General features: G+C 38.8%; 1 non-coding gene across 1 annotated transcript; it reads left to right on the top strand.

Annotated features, from left to right (window-relative positions):
* Nucleotides 1-4,901: 4,901 nt before the first annotated feature.
* Nucleotides 4,902-5,012, top strand: LOC128290825 (small nucleolar RNA R71). The gene has a single exon (XR_008280610.1). It is a non-coding gene; the product is annotated as a small nucleolar RNA R71 (small nucleolar RNA).
* Nucleotides 5,013-7,052: the final 2,040 nt, after the last annotated feature.

Genomic DNA, 7,052 nt, shown 5'->3' with positions numbered 1-7,052 from the left:
ATGCATAATCAAGCAAGTTCTAGAATAACAAATCAAAACTGAAGCACTCATAATGAAAGTGAGCATGAATAAAATAAAATATGCTCTAAAGGCCCAAGATCTCACAAAAATTATGGCTTTTTTGATGTTCAAACTTGTGAATTTCAACTCAAGATAATACCTAAACTTAGGAAAACAACCTAAAAGTTTTTAATTCTTCAAAAATCAACTTATCATGCTTGATTCCCTAATGACTTAAAGTTTAAACAATCAATGCATAAATGCCTATGTTTTAATTCAAGACATATCAATAAAAATCATAAATTAATTAAAATTCATTCTAATAGTGATATGAGTGATTCACGTGAGAATAAGATAAAATTCAAGGATTTCTAATGATGATATAAAAGACCCCCTACACTTAAGATGTACATTGCCCTCAATGTACAAAGATAGATATATTGAAACAGATAAATATATAATCATAAGATAGGGAGAGAAGTGAAACTTCCTAAATGAATCATAAGATAGGGAGAGAAGTGAAACTTCCTAATTGATGAATGAACTCCTTGAATTAGAGTTATGGAGAATAATTGGCCAAAGCAATGATGAGAGTGGAGGAGGATACTCCAGTGGTGGTAGAGGTCCATTAGTCCATAAGTCCTGCGCCAAAAGAATATTATATCTGGTAGTAGCTATGGTCATGGTCGAGCAGGACATGGCGGTCGTGGAAAACCTTTCCCAGTGGAGTTTTTAGTTCCTATGCGATGATGAGCTTTGGAGCTCTTTATAACTGTGATAGAATCAGAAAATTTTTAGGGAATATAAGGAAGCATAATTACTCTTAATGAAATAGCCAAAACTATAAATTATTCAATAAAAATTATAAAACTAAAATTAAAATAGTATTAAAGAAAATGGAAATAAAAAGTACTTAAATAAGATAAATAAAGATAAAAGTGAAAATAAAAATAATAAATAATAAGTTTTTAAATATCGTCATCACCGGATGGTTCGCGAGGTGGGGGTGGTGATGAGATGTGGAAGTACTGACAAATCTGGTGTAGAGTCACATCAATATGATCAAAGTGCTGAAAACATTGCTACTCAAATCGTGTAAGGCACTCAGAGATGTCAGACAGTGAAGCTGCCGTATGAACTAGACGATGGATGGGCAGTGGCTGTGACCGTGGGTCCTCATGACATGGAGGGACATCCTCAGTAATGTCCTCTGGGTCCTCCTCCTTGGTGGACTGGACGATGCGGTACTGAGGAGGGTAGTGCCACGTCATTTCTTGATCATCCTCATATTTAGCATGCTAGAGATGCCCTATGGGGACATCTGGCCGATGAGAGTGAGGGAGGATGATTGTGCTGCTGTGTTGAAGAGCCCAAAGTATCGAGCCAATCAAGTCACATAAGGCCTGATAGAGATGACCCCTCTCCTATGTCGCTTCGTCTGGTGGCGGATGGCGAGGGCGATGAAATAGGTAAGGTCGAGCATAGTTCCATCATGAGCTCAAGGTATGTCGGCTCAATGATCACAAATAAGAGCCCCCATGGCTCAGTCGTCAGGAGGGCTCGGACCCCGTCAGCCATCTAAATTTTTTCAAGTGCGGCCCAGTCAATACAGCGGCCCACACCTAGGAGTCGGGCCCATAATATCTAAAATATCTCCTCTTAGGGTCCCAAGGGGAACTCGAGGAAAGGGTGCCTAATCTCCGCGGTAGGACCCGAGGGTGACGTTACTCCTTTCCTTTTCTTTGAGACGGGGACAGCGGTTTTCTTACCACGTGAGGATGACATTGTATACCTACATTGAAAAGTCAAAATTAAACCAATACGCCCCAAAAATAACATGGAAACACAAAACTAAATAGAAATATTTCATGAGACTCGCGTATTAGATGAAGAGAACAAAACTAAAACAACTAAAGCAAATATTTCAAGTTATTAAAATAGGACTATGAGAATAATACGACGGGAATATCTAACGTATGAATGCATGTGGGTAAGCATAAAATCCATGGAAACAAGAAAGATGGATGAATGTAATATGAAAAATGGAAAAATTCTTTAATAATAAGCATGAGTATTTCTATTATTCTACTATGAATGTTCACTTAAAATAGTCAAATGGATCAGTGAAAACATGAAATAGGAAAAATATTTGAAGAAAATAGAGAGAAAGAGTAAACAAACGCAAAAAAGAGAAGCTTGGGTCATCGGAAACAGTGTTATAGGAGGCGCATGGGCGTGGCAGGTAGGGCATATGAAGTTGCAGCGGCTAGGGTTAGGAATTTTTGGGGAGAGGGATGATGAATAGTGAAGGGTTTATATAGATTTTGGGGCACACGGCCGTGGGGCATGCCCATGTGCCCTGATTTTTGCCCGTCTGTTTCGTGATTTTTAAATTTAGGCGCGTCTGACATTCGCCCCATGCCCGTATTCCTCGGGCGTGTGGGTGCACACAGCCGTGTCGCACGACTGTGTCTTACTTTGTTCGCTTCTCCCATGCCCATGTATGATATCCTAAGCCCATGTTAGTTTGATAGTGTCGACCATGGGGGCTGGGCATGGGCGTGTCAAATACCCGTGCTAAATTGACAGGTTCGCCCACGGTTTCAAAACACGGGCGTGTCACACGCTCGTGTTGTTTTGGCAATTTTGCCTACGGCCTTATCACAAGGCCGTGGCGACTTATCGTATCCCATGTTGGGGAAAATTTTTGCCATATTTTCACGCAGCCATGTCTCCTCCTGTGGTGTGAGCACGGCCTAAAGCACGCCCGTGTGCCTGGTCGTATGGATGGGAAAACATTGTGTTTCAAGACTCAGATAGTAGGTTAGATGTGGAAAACTAGAATTTAAATAAATCATTATTGTTAGTGCTCGAGTTTCCTCCCGATAAGTGCTTATTTATAGTCTAAGCTCGACTTACCTTTTTGGTGCATGGTCATGGTGGTGCGAGGAGTTTACACTCCTCATCCCTGCTATCAATTTTATCAAAATAAGGTTTAAGACGAGTACTGTTTACCTTAAAAGTGCCGAATTTGGGATGAATTACCTCGACTGTACCATATGGGAAAATATTGAGTACCGTAAGAGGGATTACTCTGTTAGGTTCATAAGTGGCAATGCGAAGGTTTGCTGCATCTAGTAGTACTTTGTCTCCAACCTTAAGTTGACTTGGTGATGAGTCCTAGCTCAGTTTCAGATTATCAGGTGTTCTCGATCCATGTGTCTTCCATTCCTCTATTTCCTCGATTTGTAGCATTTTCTTCATAGATAGGTCCTTTGTTGTTGTTTGAACACGGGTCATATGCACTCTTCGAAACTGTTTTCTTTACAGAGGGTTTCACCACATGATCATTGCCAGTAGTATGATTTATGTAATCGCCCTCGATTTTTGCTGTGTTACTCGTATTACAAGCTTGAAAGGTGATTGTTTTGTCTCCCAAACAAAGTGTGAGTTCACTTGTACCAACATCAATAATGGTTCTAGCAGTCGCTAAAAAGGGTCGTCCTAAAATCAAAGGTGCATTACTATCCTCTTCCATGTCTAGAACAGCAAAGTCTACTGGATAGATAAATTTATCGATCTTAACAAGAACATATTCAATGATACCCCTAGGAAATCTAATGGTTTTATCAGCCAATTGAATGCTCAACCTAGTTTTTTTGGGTTTCCCAAGACCTAGCTGTTTAAACATTATATAAGGCATAACATTAATGCTTGCCCCTAAGTCAGCCAATGCATTATGAACATCTAAACTACCAATTAAACAAGGAATCGTAAAACTCCCTGGATCTTTTAATTTTTTGGGTCGCTTATTCTGTAGAATGGCTAAGCAAACTGCATTCAACTTCACATGTGACGCCTCATCCAACTTTCGTTTGTTTGCTAGAAGCTCCCTTAAGAATTTGACTGTGTTTTGCATCTACGAGAGAGCTTCGATAAACGGTAAGTTAATATGTAATTTCTTTAATAGTTTAAGGAATTTACCGAATTGTTTATTTGTACGGTCTTTCCTTGTCGCATTGGGTTATGACACCCGTGGTTTGTACTCTTTACTTACCTTTTTTTTCTCACTGTGGACTACCTCACCTTTATCTTGACTTACCACAATACCTTGCCTCGGTCCTGATGCAGGCTCAACTAACCCTTCCTTGTCATGAGTGGTAATCGCATTGAGTTGTTCCCTTGGGTTAGATTCCATGTTACTCGGCAAACTACCTTGTGGTCATTCAGAAATCAGTTTGGCGAGTTGGCCTATCTGAGTTTCGAGCCCTTGGATTGACGCTTGTTGATTCTTAAGGGCTATCTCGGTATTCTAAAAATAAGTTTCTGACACTGAGATAAATTTTGTTAGCATCTCCTCAAGGTTTGGCTTTTTCTCTTGTTGGTAAGGTGGTTGTTGAAAGCCTGGAGGTGGTGGTGGGTGCTGATTCCCTTGGCCTCCCTATGAGAAATTTGGGTGGTTCCTCCAACCTGCATTGTAAGTATTACTGCAAGGATTATTTTGAGATCGAGGATTATTACCCATGTAATTTAACAGCTCGTACTCTATGTTGTGGCCATAGGATGGGTAATTTGAATTACTTGATCCACTTCCACTTGTTTCGCACTGCATTACTGAGTGAACCTATGAAGAACCAAGAAAATCGTCAATTTTTCTGTTCAAAAGTTCTATCTGATTAGAGAGCATAGTGACCGAATCGACATTAAAAATGCCAGCTATTTTCATTGGCTTTGTCCTGATGACTTGCCACTGATAATTATTCAGTGACATCTCTTCTATAAATTAATAAGCATCTTCAGGTGTCTTATTATTGATGGTTCCACCAGCGGCTGCGTCGATTATCTGTCGAGTCAAAGGATCCAGGCCATTATGAAACATTTGAACCTATAGCCAAAGTGGTAACCCATGGAGAGGGCACCTTCTCAAAAGGTCCCTGTATCTCTCCCATGCATCGCAGAGTGTTTCTAAATCCATCTACACAAAAAAAGAGATATTATTATATAATTTGGCTGTTTTAGCCGGCTAAAAATATTTTAATAAAAAATTTCAGCCATTTGTTCCTATGTAGTGATTGACCCTCATGGTAACAAGTTCAACCATTGTTTAGCCTTATTCCTCAATGAAAAGGGAAAAAACTGAAGGCAAATGGCATCATCAGAAATGCCATTGATTTTAAAAGTGTCGCAAAACTCTAGGAAATTTGCTAAGTGAGCGTTGGGATCCTCATCCTGCAAACCATCAAACTAAACAAACTGTTGGATCATTTGAATGGTGTTATGTTTCAGTTCAAAATTATTTGCAGCAACAGCAAGCTTAACTATGCTCGATTCAGTTCATGTTAAAGAAGGTTTAGCATAATCATACATAGTACGCAGAGTAGGATTCTGATTTACTGGATCAGCAGCAATCGTAGGAGGTAGTGGATTTTTTTTTCAGCATCTCCACGATTGTGGTTGAAGTATCGTCCTTTTGCTCTTCCTCTGTGTATCTTAGGCTTCGCCTTATTTCTCTTTGATTTTTGGGAACTATGCGGTCGATCTCACCGTAAAAAAGAAGTGGTCCTAATGGGTTTCTTCTGGTCATAAACTAGAAAAAACCTGTCAGAAGAAAATAAATAAAAAATTAGAAAATAAAATAAAATTTTAAATTGCAATAAAAGTAAAATGGCTAAAGTAATAAAAATCGAGTGTTCCTAATATCCTAGTTCCCCGGCAATAGTGCCAAAAACTTGATATGTGATATTCGCGACAGGTTTTAAATATTTATAATAAATCGTTCTTGAAACTAACTATTATCACGATGAAGGCAAGTGTACCTATCGAACAATAGTATAGCTTTAGCAAGACCGAATTGTCGAACCCAAAGGAACCAAGAGTACTAGTAATTACTTTCTTTTTATTATCTAGCCTAAAAATTAAGGGATTTGTTTATCTAAATTAATTAACTAAACTAAGAGTGCACAGAGAGAAATTGGGGAAAAGCTTTTTAAAAAATTCAATTGATTAAGACAATACCTAAGGAAAAATCCACCTAGACTTCACTTGTTATTTGACTCTGAAGCAGACAATTTATTCATTTGACTTGATCCGTAGAAATCCCTAAGTTATATTATTATCTCTCTCGAGATTAATAACGTCTAACCTTAGGTTGAATAATTGAAATCTCTTTCTAATTAACACCCTAGAATTGCATTAACTCGATCTATGGATTCCCTTATTAGGTTTCACCCTAATCCAGCAAAATCTTGTCACCCTATCTCTAGGAACGCAATCAACTCTGCTTAATTATGACAATTTTACTCTTAGACAGGGTCTATTCCTCCTCTGAATAAGAGCATTAACTTGAATCAATATCCTGGAATATTAAAACAAGAATTAAGAACACATAATTAAGAACAAGTCAAATATTTATCATACAATTCAGATAATAATAACAAGATCTATTTTAGGTTTCATTCCCCTTAGGTATTTTAAGGGTTTAGTTCATGATTATAAAAGAAAACATCTCAGAAGCATAAAGATAACAAAACATAAGAAAACCCAAAACTCCTGAAGGAACTTGAAGGTAGATCTTCAGTCTTGATGATGAATCTGACTTCTGAGATGGATCAATCGGCTTTCCATGAGTAATTTATTGCTTCCTACTCTCCGTCTCCCTTTCTAAGTGCCTCCTCAAGTGTTTAAATAGGCTTTGGAATGCCTAAGAGCCCTAAAAATTGGCCTTTTCTGAATAGGACTATATTTGGGCTCAGCAAGGACACGCCCGTGTACGATTACTCCAGCCCGTGGTCAAGGCTATTGAATAGGCATGGGCATGTAGTCTACTCGTGTAAGTCGCGCTTCGATCCTGCCAAATGGATAGGGCCGTGTGACACGCCCGTGTGAGGAAGTCCAGGCCGTGTTGATTTCCAATGTGGGTCTATTTTCTCCGTTTTCGGCCCATTTCTCGCTCTTTTTACTCTCCTATGCTCACCTAAGTATAAAACATGAAATTAAAGAATTAGGAGCATCGAATTCACCAAATCTAAGGAGAAATCATCCGTAAATGTGCT

The sequence above is a fragment of the Gossypium arboreum genome, chromosome 3 (genome assembly GCF_025698485.1).
Source record: "Gossypium arboreum isolate Shixiya-1 chromosome 3, ASM2569848v2, whole genome shotgun sequence".
Lineage (NCBI taxonomy): Eukaryota > Viridiplantae > Streptophyta > Magnoliopsida > Malvales > Malvaceae > Gossypium > Gossypium arboreum.
Note: the sequence above shows the minus strand (reverse complement) of the source record. Positions and strands in the feature narration are given on the sequence as shown.